Source organism: Dipteris shenzhenensis, chromosome 6 (genome assembly GCF_047967505.1).
Source record: "Dipteris shenzhenensis isolate YYH24624 ecotype China chromosome 6, Dip_SZ_1.0, whole genome shotgun sequence".
NCBI lineage: Eukaryota > Viridiplantae > Streptophyta > Polypodiopsida > Gleicheniales > Dipteridaceae > Dipteris > Dipteris shenzhenensis.
In genome coordinates, this window is record NC_141601.1 from 40,118,661 (window position 1) to 40,139,886 (window position 21,226).

Sequence of the window (21,226 nt, forward strand, 5' to 3'; positions counted from 1 at the left end):
AATGCGAGGCTCAAAGGATGTCAAGGAAGAATGCAATATGTTTTGGCCAAATGTTCATAACGATTTGCGCCCAGCTCCAGTCTTTGAAAATGATTTTGTATCATTACTCCCACGTCCATATTGTGGACCGAAGAAGAGAGAGTTTATGCCACAAGTAGATATAGAGGTCGATTGTTTTGTTGTGGTTCGTCGGCCATCGGATGATGAATATGAGAATGTGAAGTTTTGGGTTGCAAAAGTAGTTGATGTGCAAAGAGATGACCAAGGGAGAGCTACAACATTTACAGCGGTATGGTATGAGCCAAAGGGCAGGAAGGAGAATATGGATAACAACACATTATATACTAATTGTATAATGAAGGAGTGGGTCCCAAATGATGAAGCAGTCTCTCAAGTTTCGACGGAGACAATCATAGTGTCTTGGCATTCAAGGGCAAAGAAATCAAAGAAGCACATGGGATATGAGGTAGAAGGAAAAATAAAAATACCACAGCAAACTATTTTGCATATACACGAATTTTTAAGGATGCTCGCCATGGAGGAAGTAGAAGGAGACAGCGCAAATGAAGAATGTCCATGATTAAAGCTTTGTATTGAAGTCCATTGATTCAGAAGGATTTTATTTGGGTACTAGGCAAGGAGCCAATCCAAGACAATTATAATCAGAGTCATCACCTCGTATGTCAAATGAGAGTCAAAATATGCACTGGATGTCACCCAAGGGTCAAGGCTTGCCAAGACAATAGGGAGTTAATGCAGATGGCACCTGGCAAGGGACTATCACATTGAGCAATAAGACAATGGAGAGTCAATGCACCCAAGGGGCAAGGCTTGGCAAGATAACTTGTGGGAGTTAATGCAGATGGCACCTGTATTTTGCACTGGATGTCACCCAAGGGTCAAGGCTTGGCAAGACAACAGGGAGTTAATGCAGATGGCACCTGGCAAGGGACTATCGCATTGAGCAATAAGACAATGGGGAGTCAATGCACCCAAGGGGCAAGGCTTGGCAAGACAAGCCTAGGTCAAATTATGCAGATGGCAACTGGCAAGGGACTGTCGTGACATTGAGCAATAAGACAATGGGGTGTCAAATTATGCAGATGGCACGAATTGAGGCTTTTTTGTTGGAAAACTGAAAGGAAAACAAAGAGTGGACACAAACTCAGAATACTTGCATTACTTGCTTGTAGAATGAAGAAGAGTGAGGTCCTTAAGTAGGCACCTCATACATGCTCACTGACATCACTGATGACCTCAGAGCTCCACAATCATCTCCTCAATCTGCTCCTAGATTCTCTCAATCATCCTATGTGGCTCTCCACCACCTAACTGTGCTTGTGGGCACCTAACTGTGCCTTTAGCACTCACACATAGAAACATAAGGTGTGCCTGAGGCATACACCTTGAGATATCCCAACAAACCCCCCCTCAAGGAAATGCCTCAGGCTATGTCAAGGATACATCTAGTCTCATAGTTTCTCATGCCATCTCATGGTGGTCAAGGATAAATCTATGGCTAGGTTCTCATGCTAGCAAGGGTTCCCTTGGGTGTAAGGTAAACAGAAAGGGATACAGAAAGACCTTCCAATGGTTATCTCCCCTACATGTACATGCACACAATGTCTGCAGGAGGTACCATGGAACAAAACATACACATGGCCTACATCATAAGGTGACCAGAGGTGTTTACAAAACACACAAAACACAATAGTTTATTTTCATTCATTCTGGAGGACTATCCAGGCTGAGTACCTTGACATAAAAAGAGAGATCTGGAGCATACATAGAGATGTTTAAAATGCATAATCTTCATGGGATGCCTCATCTTGTGGAGGCAAAATATCCATGTCAAGGCAAGGTCTTACCACATGGGCAATGTCTAGTGCCTTATAAGATGGTACTATGATAGAACAAGTGGATCTGAAAGTCATATCCTTCAAGAGAACAATTATCTTGTCATCTCCATAGTTGTGTAGAGAAGCATATCTTAGGTATCTGACCTTCATCTTTTTCTTGTACTTGGAGTCAAATAAAAGTGCCATGAGAGGGTAGATCTCTGTAGTTGCTTCCTTTTTGGCAACCATTGTTTTGGCAATCTTCAACAAGGAAGTCAGGTTGGCATTTTCATCCTTTGTAGCATAACAAGACATTGCTTTATGTTTTGGCTTTTCACATATTTTGCATAAGCAAGCCATGAGAGGCTCTAACCCAGGTATTGGGTAGTGTCTTCTCTCTTACAAGGCTTAGAATAACAACTGAAATGCTTCAAAATATAAGCATTTAATGTAGCAAAGTCTTGTGACCAAATTTCAAACAATGATGCTTTCACTTACATGCTTCATAGAAGTGGCTAAAATGAATACTTTCCAATCAAAACCAGGTCTAGCAATTCAAAACAAATCTGAAGCCACACTTGTACTGAAGTTATTGAAAGCTTCAAAAAACCAGAAATGCTAGAGTAGCATTTTATGTAGCATCATCTTCAAAAACTTGACCAAAACTGTCAAAACTGAAAAGCTGCACTTGGAGGGCTTGTAGCTCACTCTTCAAAGCAAGGAAAAGAGGGCTTTCTGAAGCAAAAGAAAGCTCATATACCAGAGAGGGTCCAACACAGAGGTTGGACGAAATGGTGCGCACTTTTGCCCGGGAGAGTTGCTACAGGCTGAAACTGAGTTTTGACAATTTCTCCCTCGTTACTAAACCAAATGACCTGAAAAATGGCTCAAAATCTTTGTCTTGAGGTCGCCCATCTACTCCTAAGAGGGCTCAGGCAATGGCAGAGCAGGCAGGGAGTATTGAGCAACAGAAGAAATTCGCTGTTTGGAGAATGGCAACCACCACAGACGTTTTTTCTTCAATTGCTTACAGGTGGAAGTTCGCCCATACTAGAGGAGTTTCTGGCTCAGAGGGTTTGGGCAATGGTCGTTTGTAGGTGGAGAACCAAGCTCTCAAAGATTTTGGGAAGAAAGAGGAAAATGGAGAAGAAGAAGATGAAGAAGATGATGATGATGTGGCAGAAATGGGCTCAAGGGGGATCAAATGGCTCTGATACCATGTTGGAAAACTGAAAGGAAAGCAAAGAGTGGACACAAACTCAGAATACTTGCATTACTTGCTTGTAGAATGAAGAAGAGTGAGGTCCTTAAGTAGGCACCTCATACATGCTCACTGACATCACTGATGACCTCAGAGCTCCACAATCATCTCCTCAATCTGCTCCTAGATTCTCTCAATCATCCTATGTGGCTCTCCACCACCTAACTGTGCTTGTGGGCACCTAACTGTGCCTTTAGCACTCACACATAGAAACATAAGGTGTGCCTGAGGCATACACCTTGAGATATCCCAACATCTTTAAGAGCAACAATTTAAATTGTAAACATATGTTCAATCTATATCATTTTGGATATAAAGACTCTAGCTAAGAGCAACGTCTCTCAATGTAATCATATACATAAAGCTACAATTGCTATTATCCCTCTTTGGTCTTATGGCATCATGTCTTCTTTCTATTTATTAAAAGTTTTGTTAAATTTTGTGCATATTGCCGAGTGACAATGTTATTTTCATGAAATATTTAAGTCTCCTTTCATGGATTTATAAATTTATCACGTCAACGAAAAACGTCAAGGAAAAATATTTAAAATAATTAAATTAACAAATAACTTAGATATAGCTAGAATTTCTAATATAGGATTATTTCAAATTCTTGCATGTTGGTGCAAAAGTATAGATTGAAAAAACAATATTTGTATGTGAATATGATAGAGCCACAAAGTGAACTTTTGATTTGGGGAGGAAAAACGTCAAGGAAAAATATTAAAAATAATTAAATTAACAAATAACTTAGATATAGCTAGAATTTCTAATATAGGATTATTTCAAATTCTTGCATGTTGGTGCAAAAGTATAGATTGAAAAAACAATATTTTTATGTGAATATGATAGTGCCACAAAGTGAACTTTTGATTTGGGAAGAAACTTTTTAGAAAGTAAAATTTTGATTTGGAAAGGATATTTTCATAAAGTAAAGTTTTCATTTGGGAAGGATTTTTGGGCTTCGTCCAAAAACAACACAAAAAGTCCAAAATTAATGAAATAGGTGTTATTTTTACCACTTCCAACTTGTTGGCCCAATGATAAGACTTTCTTTTGTGAAGGGGGAGGTCTTGGGTTCCAATCGTACTCTTTAATAAAAAGAGAGGAGAGGAGAGGAGAAGGAGAAGAGAAAGAGAAGAAGAAGAAGAGAAGAGATAGGGGGGGGCGCGGAATCTGCTGTTACTCTTTTGTAGGGGCTCAGGAAACAGTCCGCGACCAGAGCAGTCCAGAGAACTGTCGCGCAGAAAACTGTCCGCAAGCAGAAGTCGTGGCAGTCCAGAGAACTGTCATGCAGGTGAGCGCAGAAAACTGTCCGCAACCAGAAGTCGCAGCAGTCCAGAGAACTGAAGCGCAGAAAACTGTCGCGCAGAAAACTGTCCGCAACCAGAAGTCGCGGCAGTCCAGAGAACTGTCGCGCAGGTGAGTGCAGAAAACTGTCCGCAACCAGAAGTCACAACAGTCCAGAGAACTGAAGCGCAGAAAACTGTCCGCAACCAGAAGTCGCAACAGTCCAGAGAACTGTCGCGCAGGAGACGCACGAATCGAATGCACGCGCAGTAGCTTAGAAAGAGCACATATGGTATAGTTTTGTTGATGTAACCCGTACGAATAGAAGATTCGCCACCAGCCATGGAGATTCGTATCTCCCAGCAGCCACACCAAAACTTTTAGCCGGAAAAGTAATCGAGGCCAGAGGCTAGAGGCTAAGTATGGCGACGCTCAAAGGCCATAGAGAAAAGGAGATCAAGAGGGCGAAGGGATGTCATAGGGGTGAAAAAGGAATTAGAAGTGGAGGGAAGGAAAAGGGAGACTATGACACAAGGGGAAAGGGAGAGGGGGAAGAGAAGCATGTACATGATAGGAGGAGGAATGTGGAGATGTAGACATCAAGGGAAGAGAACCATACTTTATTGGAAAGAAGGGATGAGAGGGAAATATCAAAATACTAGCTAGGTGGCTTTACAAGAATGAGCGTGTGTCATCAAGGAATAGCCCCTTCCTTTTATAGCCAAAAGAGGGGGTCTCTCCACATTAATGTATCCTCCCACATGCATGGTGTGTGTGGAAAAGTCTCCCATGTGGGCTAGGTGGGTACGCACTCTCAATTGTGTGCGACAACCCTTTGCCTCAATTTTCCACATAAATCAAGCCCCATATCTCAAGTCTATGATACTCCCTTGGTCTCTTTCCAATTTTATAATATGTTCAAACCTCTAGGAGGACAAGTGGAGGGTTGGCACAAGGAATCTTGCCACCTCATCCTACTTTCCCCATTATTTAACTAGCTCTCTTGGTCCTTCTATACCTCCCCCACATGGGCCTATCTCATATGGAGGGTATAACTCAATATAATATCCATCTCCACCTATTTTATATTGCTTCTCCCATGGACTTTGAGCCATATCTCACTAAATGCAGCCTAGGTGGAGGGGTGGCACATGGAGGAGCCCTGCCACCTTGCATTTTATATTATTACTATTATGGATTATGTACAACACACCTTATGGGTCCTCTTACATGGAAGGGTGGCACATGGTCATGCCCTACCACCTCAACCTTGGGCCCTATGCACACCATATTTTATTATACTATTGCCACATATACAAACACACATACATATTAATGCATTTTTCCTTAGACAATTTTATCCATAACACCATACGTGACTCTCTTTAAATCGATGCGTTCCACATGAAAATGTTATCCATATAACCATAATGCACTGTACTTTTTGTATTGCAAAAGAGCATCATTAAAACAATGAATATGCATCTATCTTATAGCATATATTGCCACAAATAATCACTTAATTATGTCAAGAGGTAAGAAACTTACATGCATCATACATCCAAATGATAACTCTCGCTCGTGCTCGTTTATTGTCTCTCCATCACGTTCAGCTTTACGTAGAGTCAGTTGTAGCCAATCAAATGACATGTGAGTGGGTGGAAGGGCAAGATCCCATGGATATGGTTGTGATTGCCTGTACATTACTCTAAATCTCATCCTTGCATTTATTCTTTCTCCTTTGGCCGCTTCATATCTCTCAATCCACTTCTGCATCTCCTTGCTATTGAGGATACAAAACTTATTGAATTTCTTCATTTGCTCTTTGCTCATCTTTCTTTCAATCCCTTTTCCTTGGGGAACCTTGCCAACGATGCGATCATCATCCTTGTTATGCCAAGCTTGCGGCATATCAGGATCTGTGGATGCAAGAAACTCCGTGATATATACTAATGACTCTTGCACAAGCCATCCCTCTACCATGCTTGCTTCTAGTCTTGCTCTTTGTCTTACAAATCCCTTTAAATATTTCATAAACCACTCAAGAAAAAACATCCACCGACTATGAATGGTACCTGCTGCAATGGCCACCTCATCAACTATGTGCACAAGCAAGTGCACTGAGTTATCATAATGCTCAAGGGAAAGTGCTTCTCAAGCAAGCATACGGCTTAGATGGATTCCACCCTAGCCTTCTCGGTGCTTAATATGGAGATCTATTTTTTATATATCCACCTATTTCACATGCCCATATAAGATATATTCATAATCAGTCTACAAATTATACAAATTAAATTGAAGAAAATGCAATCAATGCGATTTGATAGTAAGCATACCTCAAAATACCACTGATCTTGAATATAGCATTTCTAACATCTTCTTGTAAGCACCCTTTTATTGTAATTGGGAGGATGAACTATCAAAGCAACAAAGAAGTCATGTCAATAATATAACATAATCATAATTACACTAACGCATCACGATTATCGGTACACTAATCCTATAGCTTAGAATACCTATAAGACCTTGTGTCAATCATGGGACTTGAGCCCACTAAGCTTATTGTCCTTTGAAAATGCTCCTTTCAAGCAATGCATGTACCTTGTGGGTGTTTGAAAAGAGGCAATGTCTAGCTTGACCTCTGCCTCCTCTCTCGTGGGGAGAGGATCGATGTTGCATTCGGGAGGATAACTTTTCTCGAAGCATGCACTTGGGGCCATAAACGAGACATCCTATTCATAGCACGCAAGTCTTCTCACACTCCTCTCGAGTCTTTGGAACCAACCAAGTGTGCCCAAATAGTAGCCCCCACATTCTTGAAGATATGCATGGGATCCAAGAGATGATTGATTTGTAACTGACCCCAATAAGGAAGCTCTTGAAAGATTGATAGCCTCTTCATACCACGAGGAGGTTCCTCTCCATTCGCCCTCCAAGTCTGAATCCAGTCACTTGCCTTCAAATATGGTGGTGGTGGATCAAACTGACCTCCACACGCGAGATGGTCCAGCGGAAGGAATCAAGCATGACCTTCATAAACATTTTTCCTCATATGTTTGGAGTATTGTGCAAGTGATTTCGAACCCAGTCCACAAATAGGACAAGCATGGTACCCACTTGTAACAAGTCCTGCATGCATGCATGAATGTGTTAGTATAAGACATGCGTGCGAAAGACAGTCATAAAAGAATAATCCTATATTGTACATGTAAAGACACAACCACGTACCTGCGCACTCTCCATATCCAAGGTAGTCATGCATGGTCCACATCAAGATACCCCTGACCAAAATATCATTGGTATGTCTAGGAGCTCTAGAAATATCAAAGACCCGCACTCCTCTCCATAAGATCTGTAACTCCTCTATCAAAGGTTCCATGTACACGTCCATATTTTTGGCCTTGTACTTCCCTGGCACAAGTAGTGCAAGCATGAGGTGTCCCTTCTTTATTGTTAGCCATGGTGGGATATTGTGATTCACCAAGACTATGGGCCATGTCGACCAAGATGTTGAGCATAACCCAAAAGGATTTACGCCATCCCCAAGATGAGCCCAAGATGTAAGTTGTGTGGCTCCCTCACAAAGTTCGGCCATTGATTGTCTATGTGCTTCCAAGCTGCACAATCTACGGGGATCCTCAATGTGTCATCAATGGACCGATGAGATGCATGCCAAGTCATCAACTCTGCTATGGATTTGCATCGAAACATGTGCTGTATTCTTGCAATGATGGAAAAGTGTCTCAAGACCTTTACCGGTATCTGCTCACCCTGTAAGTCATCTCTATATCATTGTTCCCCACACTTCGGACAACTAGCCAAATCTCCATGCTCACGACGAAAGATAATATAGTCATTACGGCAAGCATGGATGGTATCATAATCTATACCCACCGTTGTTAGCATCTTCTTCGCTTCATCTCTTGATTCGGGCATAGTATTTGCTACAGGCAACATCTTCTGGAGCAACCTATCACAATTCAAACATACAGAGGCTTCGAATAATGATGATTCTCACCTCTCTTTTCTCCTTTTCTTTCTCTTTTTCCCTTTTCTTTCTCTTTCCCCTCCTTTCAAAGCAAACAAAGAAGTCATGTCACTAATCCTATAGCTTAGAATACCTGTAAGACATTGAGCAAGCTTAGAATCCTACAGCCTAACATTGAGCAAACATTTATAGACTCCTGCATTCTTTGAATTAGAGTGATAGAAGTCTGTATCTGTTTGCTCAATGGTAGGCTATTGAAGCTTCACGTGGGGAAAAAGAGAGAAGAAAAGAGAGAAAAAAAGAGGAGAAAGAGAGAAAAAGAGAGGAGAAAAAGGAGAAAAGAGAGGAGAAAAAAGATAGAAAAGAGAGGAGATAAGAGAGAAAAAGAAAGTTAAAAGAGAAAAAGTGGGGATAAAAGAGAAAAAAAGAGAAGGAAAGAGAGGAGAAAAGAGACAAAAAGAGAGGAGAAAAAAGAGAGAAAAAGAGAGGAGATAAGAGAGAAAAAGAGAGGAGAAAAGAGACAAAAAGAGAGGATAGAAGAGAGAATGATAAAAGAGAGTCACAATTCAAACATGCATAGGCTTCAAATAATGATGATTCTCAAAACAAACAATATCCAAATAATGAGTCAAATTAATGCGGGAGCTAACCTCATTAAGGCCGACACTTGTATCCGACCACCCATACTTTGCTTGCAGATTCAAGATTGAGATACAAGCCCGTAGTTTAGACATCCTAGCACCCTTGTACAACTGTGTTGATTGCAACTCTCGCATATTGACCTCAGACTCTGACATCACATGTGCATGTGATGTAGTGCCCCTGAAAATAGAATCCATCATGTCCACCATATCCTCATCATCATCTGGCACATCCAAGAGACTATAGTCTTGCTCAAAGTGTGAAGGTATATGCGCATCCTTGCCACCCTCCTCATCCTATCTCAAGATTTCATGTAAATATAAGATCTTGTCTCAAGGTTTCGTGTCATAATGGTATCCAATATTAATCACGAACTCAAATAGCATTGACTTACCAATGATCCATCACCACATGCAACACCAACAGTGGGTATTGGTTCGGGCTCCTCCCCATACATCCGCAAGTGGAACATGACAATACGACATTGATGTCGTACTTCTCGCTTGCAATGAGTGCAATGACAATACAATCTCTCCATAAGCCACTTTACGCTCCCGAGCATTGGCGCATCATCTGACGAGCTTCCACTCGTCCCTTCCATCTGCACACTTCCAAAATCACAACATGAGATGCAAGGAAATCTATTAAGATCTAAAAAATAGCCACCCATGAGCTCCTTTTCTCTCTTCTGACAATAAGTGCCCTGAACCATCGCTATAAAGTGACGCTTTGCCCTGAACCGTCGCTATATAGTGACACTTTGCCCTATTCTGTCGCTATATAACAATGCTTTTTGGATATAAACATTGCTATATAGCGATTGACTAGTGTCATTATATAGCGACGCTAGGGACTTAAACCCAAAACCCTGCGCGACGCCGTCTTTCACATCTCTATTGCGGGAAAAGTAGAAATCTCTCCTCCCACCTTATATTCGATGACCTCGCTTTCCTTCTCTCTATTCCCCACTCCTCACCCCTACCTAGCCCTTCTCCCAACACTTGTGCTCCCTCTCTACTTCTCCCTCTCTGCTTGTGTGAAAGGAAGTTTTTCAAGAAGATGAGTCTCTTTAAGCAATGTAGATTCATTTTTTGTGAGATTTCGTTTGGTGAGTGTTGAAGCATGTTTCTCCTTGTATTACTAAGGCTATGTGCTAATTTTCATGCTTGATTTTCAGAAGTTAAGGACAAAAAACGAGATTTGGTGAAAGATAGAAGACTCATATGTTCTCCTTTTGGTATTTCTCTTCCTCCTCTTTCTCCTTGTTTGTAGGCTTATGCTTGTCTCCTCAATCCAATCCCTTTGAGAAGTTGCTTCTCTAAACTCCTCCTTCCTCTAACTAGTTATCTAAAAAATGGTATGTTTCCTCTCTTTTGTAGTGCCAGTCCACGAAACACCGAGCAGGACTTTTCCAGGTAAGAAAGTGCTTCCTCTTTTTTCCTTTTGTTATTTTCGTTATTTGCATTGGCCTGCAGCTAGCGCCTTATGCGCTAGCTACAATGATGGGCGTAGGAACCCTCTCTTTCCCTCTCTTCTCTTATTCCCTCTTCTTCCCCTCTTTTCCTCTTTTCCTCTCTCTTTCCTCCCCTCTTTCCCTCATATGCTCATGCATAAGCATAAGCATAATATTTCTCTCTTTTTCTCTTATGCATATATTTTTCCTTTGCTTATGCTTTGCTCTTTTCCCCTCTTCTTTTTCCCTTCTTTCAATTTCTTTTCCCCTCTTCCTTCTTTTATTTTTCACTCTCTTTTTCTCCTTTTTTCATAAGCATATGTATTTGCCTATGCTTATGCTTATCCATGAGCATATGAAGAGATTGAAAGAGGGCAAAAAAGAAGAGAGGAAAGGAGATTGAAAGAGGGAAAAAGAAGAGAAGGAAGAGGGGAAAAAGAAGAGAGGAAAAGAGCATAAGCATAAGCATATGTATTTGCCTATGCTTGTGCTTATGCTTATGCTTATGCTCTTTTCCTCTCTTCTCTAATGCTTATGCTTATGCATGAGCATATGTCTCCTTCTCCTTCTCCTTCTCCTTCTCCTTCTCCTTTCCTTCTCTTCTTTTTCCCTCTCTTTTTCTCTTCTTTTCATAAGCATATGCCTATGCCTATGCCTATACTTATGCTTTTGCTTATGCATGAGCATATATGCTCATATGCTTATGCATAAGCATAAGCATATGCTTTCTCTCTTTTTCTCTTATGCATATGTTTTCTCTCTTTTTTCTCTTATGCATATTTGGTTCTTTTCCCCTCTTTCAATCTCTTTTCCCCTTTTCTTTCTCTTCTTTTCTCCTCTCCTTCTCTTATGCTTCTCCTTCTTTTTTGCTTCTCTTATGCTTCTCCTCTTATGCATATGCTTTCCGCTTCTTACCCGCTCTTGTTTTTTGTTTTTTATTTTTGTGTTTTTGTCTACGCTTGTCCAATCTCCCCAAATTAGACATGGGATCACGTCACACGTTCGACGAGTATGGAAACCCTTGTAGGAGGAGACATCATGATCTCTATTCTCCAGAGGACTTTGATTCCACTCATGCGACACCTCAGGAGCCTACCCCTATGACTATCGACTCCTCTCAGATGTAGCACTGTGACTACCCCTCAGGGAACTCCTTTGCTAGCAGCCCATGGCTTTGTCAGGAGTCCCGATGAGTTTGTCGCACAGATGACTGATGTGGAGACAGCAAGATTCTTCTCTCTGCTATCCCAGAGGACCTCAGCAAATCTCTCTTCTACACCGATGGCTGGACCTACTGTCCAGTCATCCCCTCTAGCCCCTTCAACTGAGGGATCATCACCTGGGCGTGCCCATCATAAGGGAAGGAAGAGTAGGAGGGGTCGCTTATGTTGTGCTGACTCGGGAGATGTAGACGAGTCAGCACACTCACATCCCTACAGGTCTCCACTTGGTCCCAAGACCCAGTACCAGTCAAGTCCCTTACCCTCTCCTACTCTGACTGCTACTCTTCGCTCCGAAAGCGCTTGCACAAACACCACTCGCTCTGACTCTGCCACTACTATGAGTCCTCCTTATTTGATCGAGGACCTGTCCTATCAAATCACGGCTGCTAGAGAGATAATAGAAATAAAAAGGGCGAGTGATGGCCACCATGAGGCGATTGATGAGCCACCACTTCAAGAACGGCATAGCTACTGACTGGCGGTACCAAGATGACCAAAAGAAGTAGGAAGTCACATCGATGAGTTGAAAAGAAAATACCTAACCCCCCAAATTGGGAGTTCAATGAGAATTACATGCGAGAGTGCATGGGTTTTATCTTGAAGCATCGTAGGTCAACCTTGCGTACTTCCATCACAAAGGGGAAGGCTAAACCCAGCTAGGCAGACAAAGCTGATTGGAAGTTTTTCAAGAAGCAGAACAGGGCCCATCTTGAAATGTTTGACGGTCAGAGGAGGGCTGCGAGGAGACGGCTAGACTCTGTAGGCTCTCTATAGGTACTTTACACTTTGGTGCAGGCGGATGGTTGGCATTCAAGGCAACTGTGGTAAGTCTACTTCTTCTCATTTAATGTATTGTTCTATTTGTTTTACTACATATTGCATGCACTTTATCTAACTCTCATAAATTGGGCCCACAGCAAGCTGTGATGGGTCGCCTTCCTATAGACACAGAGACGAGATGCGCATTTCGCATAGGAACAAAATCGTGGTTTATTGAGAAAGAGGCACTGGGAGCGATGGTCGATTGGGCTGAGGTGGTTGCTCACACGGTATAAGTCTACTCCTACTTATAATCTCACTTTTTAAACTGTTTTATTCTTTAAGTTCCAATCTAATTTCCAATTAATATGGTTTCACTCTTAGGATCAAAGCTCGAACGTCCAATTAGCGGAGGTGAGTGGTGATGATGAGGGATTAGGCTTACACGCCTTCGATGAGGGCCAGGGATCAGGCACAGCTCACTCACAGCTCATGAGGGCTAGGGATCAAACACAGCTCATGAGGGCCAAGGATCAAGCCAGCAAGATCAGGATGAGGACAACGACAACGATTCGGATGAGCAGTAGTAGTAGTAGTAGTTTGCATATACTTCACCATATATATGCTTTTGTATATCGGCTCATTTGAGCAATTTTGTATCACCCTTTTCGAAAGGGTAATTTTGTAACAAACAATTTTGTATATCTTCGACATGTATATGCTTCTGTCACTCGGTTCATTTGAGCGATTTTGTATCACCCTTTCCACAAGGAAAATTTTGTAATTAAAAACATTCTTTTGTAATTACTAAATAAAAAATATTAGTGGGGCAATACAGGGCTTGCTGTGGCCCTGTTTAGCCCCACTAATGTTTTTTTAAAGCTTTTGTTAATTGTCACTAAATATCAACGTTTACTAGTGTCGCTATATAGCGATGTTTACCAATGTCACTATATAGCGACGTTTATTAGTGTCGCTATATAGCGACGCTTATATAGCGATCATTCTTTTTCAATGCTTATCGATGACGTAAATAATGACCTTTGCGCCTGTCAAAAAAAAACTTTTGTGTAAGAAAGGTCAGTATTTCCATCAGAAAATGACCTATGCCTTGTAGTGGCATCCCATTCTGTGTACTTTGAGATGTGACTGAGTGTAATTCTACATGCTCCCTCGACATTGATCACACATATATTTGATTTTTTGCTCCAACCATATTTATCAATTGGGGAGACGAAGGGATTCATCCTCACTGGAGGTGGTTGTTGAAGATGAAGACATCTTATAAATAATAACAACTCAAAATGTTAGTCCAAAATGTTAGTGAAGACAACCCTTGAAATGTTTACCCCAAAAATATGTAACGTTTCTATTAGCGTGTCTGTACTGTGAAATGCATCCCTAGGCACATCTATTATACAGTATAGACGTGCTAATAGAAGCGTTTTTAGATGCACTAACTGGTTTTTAAACCTACATGAGCAAAACCTTTTCCTCACTTTGCTATGCTTGCATTCCTCTCAGCTTGTTTTCCCATCTACAAGAGGAACTCTGCATCTCCAAGCATCTACACCATCTCCAAGCATACACATTGATCTCCAAGCATACAAGAGAAGAGGGTGAAGAAGGAAGCCACAAGAGAAGGAGAAGAAGAAGTTTTTCATACCTCTATCCAAGGTAAGTCTCTTGTCAGTTGCTCTTCTCTCTCAATCTATGATGCTTCTTGTACTTGTGGAAAGATTCTATGTTTTCTTCCAATTCATCCTCTTTCGTATGCAAGAAAGAATGGTTTTGGGAACTTTTGTTTTATGTAGGGGCCGGTCGGTCGTTGTCAAATTTTTGTCGAGAATTGGTGTTGGAGTGCGTCTAACAACGTGTCAAGGTGTTTTCTAAACTGTGCACCCACACCTATAGATGCATTGGTAGCCGCATGTATAGACGCACTGCAACAATTTAATCTCCTCCTCCTTCACATTCCATTCTCCCTTTTCCTTCTCCTTCCCATTCCATTCTCCCTTCTCCTTCTCCTTCTCCTTCCCATTCCATTCTCCCTTCTCCTTCTCCATTCCATTCCATTTTTCCTTCTCATTTTTTCCCCTTTTTCTTCTCCTTCTCCTTCTGATTCCCTTTTCCTTCTTCTTCTCACTCTCATCCCCCTTCTAGAAGAAGGTGACAAAGAAGGCTCCAAGGGTGGTCGGAGTGGGGTCGAGGATGCCTCCAATTAGTCATAGAAGTAGTGCTAGCTAGCTAGCTAGTATTCTTTGGATAGTCATCCGCTCCTAGAATTTCACATCCCCCAATAACATCCCACCCACCAACCATTTGCAAGTCCATTTCATTGATCCAGATCTCAACCTCACCTATGTCTTCTTAGGATTCAGCAAGATGGATATAATTTGGCTAAGTGGATTTCAAATCATTGAGTGAAGGGAGGGCTGGCAACTAGATCTTTAAATCTACATAATGAGTTAGGGGCGGCTGGCTTTTGCATCATGGATCTTAAGTCCCTACTGCTGCCACTATCTATTAAGTTTGTTTTTCAGCCACCGTCTATTAAGTTTGTTTTTCTCCCTAATTTATTCCATCCCCTCTTTGTATCTAGTTTCTATTATCTTCCATTTTATTGTCTCCCTCTTTTGGCTACCTTGTGGATTGCTTGGTTGCTAGGCTTACTTCTTTCTCTCCTTCTCTATCAATCTCCTTCCCACGAATGCCTTCCCCTTTAGATGAGTTTCCTTTCACCTCTTGAGGAGTTTCATAGCCTCCGCCCCCTCCCTTGCATTTCTTATACTCTGTCAATTTCCCTTGAGCTCTTTATATTCCATTCTATGAATTCCTTCCCATGGCCACCTTGTGAGATGCTTGGTTGCTTAGATCAGTATTTAGGAGAATATTAGATACTTGACTATACAAGGCTATGGGAAGCCATTGGCTAACTAACCCTCTTTGTAGCAACTCACCTTTGGTTAGGTTGATGTGTGTTTGAGTTTGAAGCAGCTTATGTAAGCTTTGGTATACAAGAACTTCAAGGAACTATTTATTAATCGTTAGCACCTTCACCATGTGGCGTAGTTCATGGATGGGAAGATTTTGAAAATAAGATTACTTTAAGTCATTATCAACCGCCTAGTAAAGCAAAACTAGTTGAATGATGAAGTTCTACCATAGATAAGATATGATCCATGTTATGTGCAAGTGCCTTGTTCTTGGGAAAACATGGATTAGTATTGTGTTTTGATTAAAAAGATTTTGGTCTTCTAAGATGTAATGCCTTCAAATTCATTAAGAATTGTAATCGATAGTTCTCTCTCTCTCTCTCTCTTCATGCGGGGGTGTGTGCGCTATGCACGTTGGAATGTTCAAAAACTCACTAGTTCACAAATCTAGAGCTTTGTGGCAAACGTTACAAGAAAAAGGAGTTTTTTATTCCACATGTTTTGGAGGCAAGACTTTAGGAAGGAATTAGCCAAGAGTGTAAGCACTAATCACATTAACCAAATTGTGAGGGGCTCCACTAACAAATCTCCACCCTCATAAGATAGATAAGTCTCTAGAAATCTCAATCTCAACTCACACATGTGGATCAACCTTTCAATCTCAATACATCACACATGGCGTGTGTGGGTGGACACTTATTTGTCACACTAATCATCTAGATTAAAACATTAACACTTCCGTGGTTCTTCTTGGGTCTCTTGGCTTGCCCAACAGGATTTGAAGAGCATCCTCGTCATCCAGGTTTTCTCCAGCCTCCTCTGAGTAGGCATATCTTATAGAATTCTGAGATGGCCACAGGAGGACACAAGCAACACACAGCAATGTAACGTAAAGGGCATCCCATACAGCCGTGATAATCCAAGCCGCCTGCCGAAGGCATCCGTTGCTTGGAAATACACCTCGAAACCAACCCAAGCTGTCGCAACGATCGCGTATGCTGTTATCGCATTTGCCATCTTCCTGTATAACTCCCATTTTGCGACCATTTGCCTTGCCTCCAGCTTGTCACAAATCTTTGCCAAAGATCTAAGGATCCAGCACACGTAAAAAGCATTCAAGAATGCACCGAGCAGAATAAGGGATAGAGGTGCTTTGACTGAAGGATGGATCAGTTTTTGCGCAGTCTCAAAGATGTATAGGAACTGCGTCGCCAACATGTATATTGTAAGCACGAGACAGGCTTTCCAAGCTACCTTTGCGGGACGAACCACAGCATACCCCATGGAAAAGATTCAAAGAATCGTTCTCAAGCAGACGATTCGTAACATTCCAAATCCCATTGCCCAGAAAGAGTTAAACATCGGCTCAACGCACAATTGCACCCAGTCATGAGTAGTACCCCTAGTATGCAAAAGGGCTGTTTGCGTAGCATTGAGATTTGCATATCCAAATTACCAAAGAACCACCTCAAACTGACCCTGACCGATAAGCAATGTGAGGGCGCCATGGAACGGCAGTCTGTCTTTCGAGAAACGAATCTACTGGGAAGTCCATGCCACGGCAAGTGGCAAGGTATACTAAAGACATTAGACCATAAAATCTCAGCCGAGGTGCCATCTCTGCACCTGGCAGATAGCCCGCGGGATTCTTCCAGACCGTCGTTCCATCTATGACCACACCAACTAGCTGCGGATCGCAAAAGACGAAATAGAGATTGTACATTCCAGTTTTAGTGATACCCACACTATCTCGAGGCATGATAGCTTCAAGGGAATCTCCTTCGAACGCGACGGTCGTGGAATACGGCCAAATTCCGTCATCTGCTGAAGGTTGTATAATTAGTTCGCCTTGCTTACAACCTCGTTCCCTCGCTAGATTGAGAGTCCAACAGATGGGGCCTTGCCCACCTCCGATCTTGTCTCTGTGAGACGCCTGAAAAATGATGGCCTGAATCTGATCAGTGGTAGATTCATTGGGCGAGTGGCGGAAAGCAGACTCATTTGTCCGTCGAAACTTGATAGAATCAAAACGGATGTAAGATCTGCCGTCTGCGGGGTTTCCCTCGGAGGTAGAATTAGCGTGCATCCCCTCGCCGTCTCCGTAAAACAGCTATGCATCCTCCCTATGTACGAAATGCCCATTAGAGTACTGATGAACAGCACTTCGAGACCCATGCAAAAGGTTATTGCTGCAAAGAACGATGCCAAAGAGCGCACGTCTCATGGTCGACCAACGTGCTGAGCGAATGGAAAGAAAGGCCTTGAATACAGAGCCATACATAGAAGCATATGCATCCTAAAAACATCCCAATCCGATAGAATAATACGGCCGGCTTCGTTTTAAAATCTAACCTTTATGAAACTACATTGATCTCTTCTCCGAGTGGGAGAGACACATAGACTTAAGAATTTTTTTCTCAAGGTGTGATGAAGGCAAGGCTCTCTGTCTGCTATCACACATCGATCCTAGGCCCGAACTCAACACACCCAACAATAAGAGTCACTCCCAAAATCGAGGGAGAGAGAGAGAGAGAGAGAGAGAGAGAGAGAGAGAGAGAGACTCAATTAAAAGGCCTATGTGATTCTAGTTTCAAGTATATTTTAATGCCTAGGCTTTTAGCATCATTGTGTAAATTGCATTTTTATATGGCGTTTTGTAAATTGTACTAATTGATAGACTCAATGGTTTCACAAAAAAAACAAGAGTGTGCGTTTTTGTGTTTGTCTCTCTCTCTCTCTCTCTCTCTCTCTCTGTCTCATTCATTAATTATCAAGGTTACTAGTATCTCTCTCATTGTACACTTTCTCTTGGCTTTGTAATTGAGTCTCTCTCTCTCTCTCTCTCTCTCTCTCTCTACCCACTTAGCCTTACAACTATTCAGATCCAAATCGTGGTTCACTTTCTTTCCCAACTTATCGGGATATGAACCACAACCGGATTGAATGGCGAGCCTCTATCGCCATTCCACCGATATATAGCCTCGAGGCACGCGTGAAACTAGGAATCTGCACCCCATAGCACCATCGGTACCCAAGACACTATCGACGGTAGAATTAATATTCCCGACGGTAATATTAACTATCCCGACAGTGTGAATACCGATGATATTATTATTACCGTCGGGATAGTTAATATTACCGTTGGGAATATTAATTAAAATACTGTCGGTATTCACACCGTCGGAATAGTTAATATTATCACCGGGAATATTAATTCTACCGTTGGTAGTATCTTGGATACCGGCGGTACATTTATCTAATATACTGATGTTTTTTTCGGTAAACTACATGATCACGTTGTTTTCACATTGCTTGGAAGAGTAATTAACAAACGTTAATAACCCATTAACACAAACATGAAAACGTGATCGTAATCCTTGAGTGCTTGGTATCTTCCAGGTATGTGGTTGTTGATACTAACACAAAGGTGGATTCCATGGAGTGCCCTAGGGTTTCATGTTCAAATGGATGCTATCCTTCAGAAGGAGATAGTACAGGATTACATAGGCTATTAGTATGTGCCTCAATGATGTGCATGGTTTGCTTTCAGAGCAAGTACACAAGCAGTACGACGATCAGGTATGTACTTGATGTTCTTCATTTGAGCCTTTATAGCATGCTATGGAGAGACTCTGCTCTTCACTTGTCTTAGGTAATGCGAGATTGGAAGGAATTCACCTTCTTCAAAGGTAGAAGGGGAAGTATGGGTGCTTCTTGAAATCTCGGACGTAGATTGCTGGAAGGTAATGGATGAGATGTACTAAACCTAGAAGAGTACCTGTTTGAGAGCTCAGTGAGAGTTCATGGTCCATGTTATCTGGAGATATTCATTGGTTGCAGACCTTGCCAAAGAAAGGATGGGTTGAGACAGACCCTCAGAGCATGGTGCGTGGAAGTCTCCAGGTTATTCATTCATTATGATGGTGACAACTGGAAGACCATGATGACTAGATTGCTCGAGTTTGAAGGCAGGAACTTGAGACTGAAGGTGGTGATGCTAGGATGTGCTACCAGAGATGGACCTATGTACTAGGATGTTGTGCAAAAGTGGAACCAAACCTAGTGGAGTAGGAGCCACTGGATGAAAAGCTAGCAAAATATTTCAACATCGAAATGTTTCAAAGGACTACAACTCTAAGACCCCATATGAGGAGAGCATGGGGGGGCTGAACCTAGTGGCTAAGAGATGGCCACATGGGCAGCATCATGGCTTCCATGAGGGCAAGGATCAGATAGAGAAAAGTGAGAAGATGTGGTTTCCACATGAACAACACCAAGGTTGTCGTGTGGGCAGCACTGTTCAAGACATACACAAAGAATAGTGGCACAAGGACACATGGACATCAAGGACTAGCTAGAGCATGAAATGTGCAAGGACGTTGAGCTGAAAGACTGCGATGAGATGATGTTGACATTAGCAACAGTATGGACTATTTGTAGCAAGTGTACGTAACTGTGGTAGGTGTTTTCAGAGCCTATACATGGTCAAGAAAAAGGTAGGAATGTTGGTGCAAGAAGGCGTCTGCATGGAAGATATGGTGGAGTAGCAGAAGGGCTACAAAGGGCCTTGGTGGCATCAGCACAAGAAAGGAGCAAGGGGGGGTTGGCCCCTTGCCCTTATATAGGGCTAGTTGGGCTAACCCAACCAAATCGGTTGGCTAGCCAACCAAATTAGCCAGCAAACAGGAAGCCAGTTGGCCCATTAGAGCTGACTAGGTTGGTATTTTTGAAGGGGCGTTGGGCCTATAAAAGGGCCCCCTAATTAGGGGGCATTCAATCATCCAACAGATCTAGATCAACCAACAGAGGAGCAGTAGGGGCATCTATATGCACACCCTCATACCTATATCTAGGAGGCAGAGGAGACTAGGAGTTGTTGTAGACAAAGTTCATCTAGGGCTGGACCTTGGCTATTGTGTCCATAGTTTTGGACCAAAATATATTCTTTTCGTGGTTTCTATATCTGGACGGATCATTGTCTATTTACAAGTTTGCACACCTGTTTGAAGCACATAAAGTTAAGAAGATTGTGATTCCACTCACCACACACAATGTGTGAGCTCCTAGCCTATTCTATCAATCTTTCACCGTGTGTACACTCTATTGGTCGATTTCTACCATTGGTATGCAAGTCCAAGTAGGAGGCTCACAAGTGTAGGAGCTTGAAGGCACAAACCTTACTAAAGGCTGAGCCTAGGCTGAGCCTAATTTAGAGGCTCTAGGGAATCAAATTCCATGAGTGGAGGATTGTGCCCTTGCAAGAAGGAGGGTCACTCGAGTTTTGTCATGTGTATAGAGTTCTTACAGACAATTGAGTTTACTTTTAGATTTTGTTGTGAGGTTTAGCCGCAGAGATGTCAATTTTAGAAGCAAAAGCCTCTTTATCCCCTTCTCTCCCTTCTTCCTCCCCCAATCGATTAGAGGCCCTGGGCCATTCTCTTAAGTCAAGGTGATGAGGTATCAGCCACCACCATCAATTGGTCAGAAGGTAAACTCAAACTAGTTGGCATTATTGTTGGTACTTAGGAGGCTACCATGGAGTTTCAAGAGCTTTGTTATGATGACTGACTTTTGAGGAGCTGGGTCCATTGCTGCTCTAGCAAGAAGCTAGGGATAAGCTCTACAACAACTGCAACAATGACAAGGCATTGTTGGAAAAGGATAAAACTAGCAAAGGAAAGGGTAAGCCTAACGATGGCAAGCCCAAGAAGGATCATTCTAGAGATGAAGAGGACACATCCAAGAAGAGGAAGCATAAGAAAAAGTGTTTCTATTTTGGCACACCAAGCCATTTTGCAAAGGATTGCAGAAAGAAGAAGGTGGATCAGAAAAAGGA

At 42.1% G+C, this 21,226-nt stretch overlaps 1 pseudogene; it reads right to left on the minus strand.

Moving 5' to 3' along the window:
• Window positions 1–16,842: 16,842 nt before the first annotated feature.
• Window positions 16,843–17,614, minus strand: LOC147901167 (uncharacterized; annotated as a pseudogene).
• Window positions 17,615–21,226: the final 3,612 nt, after the last annotated feature.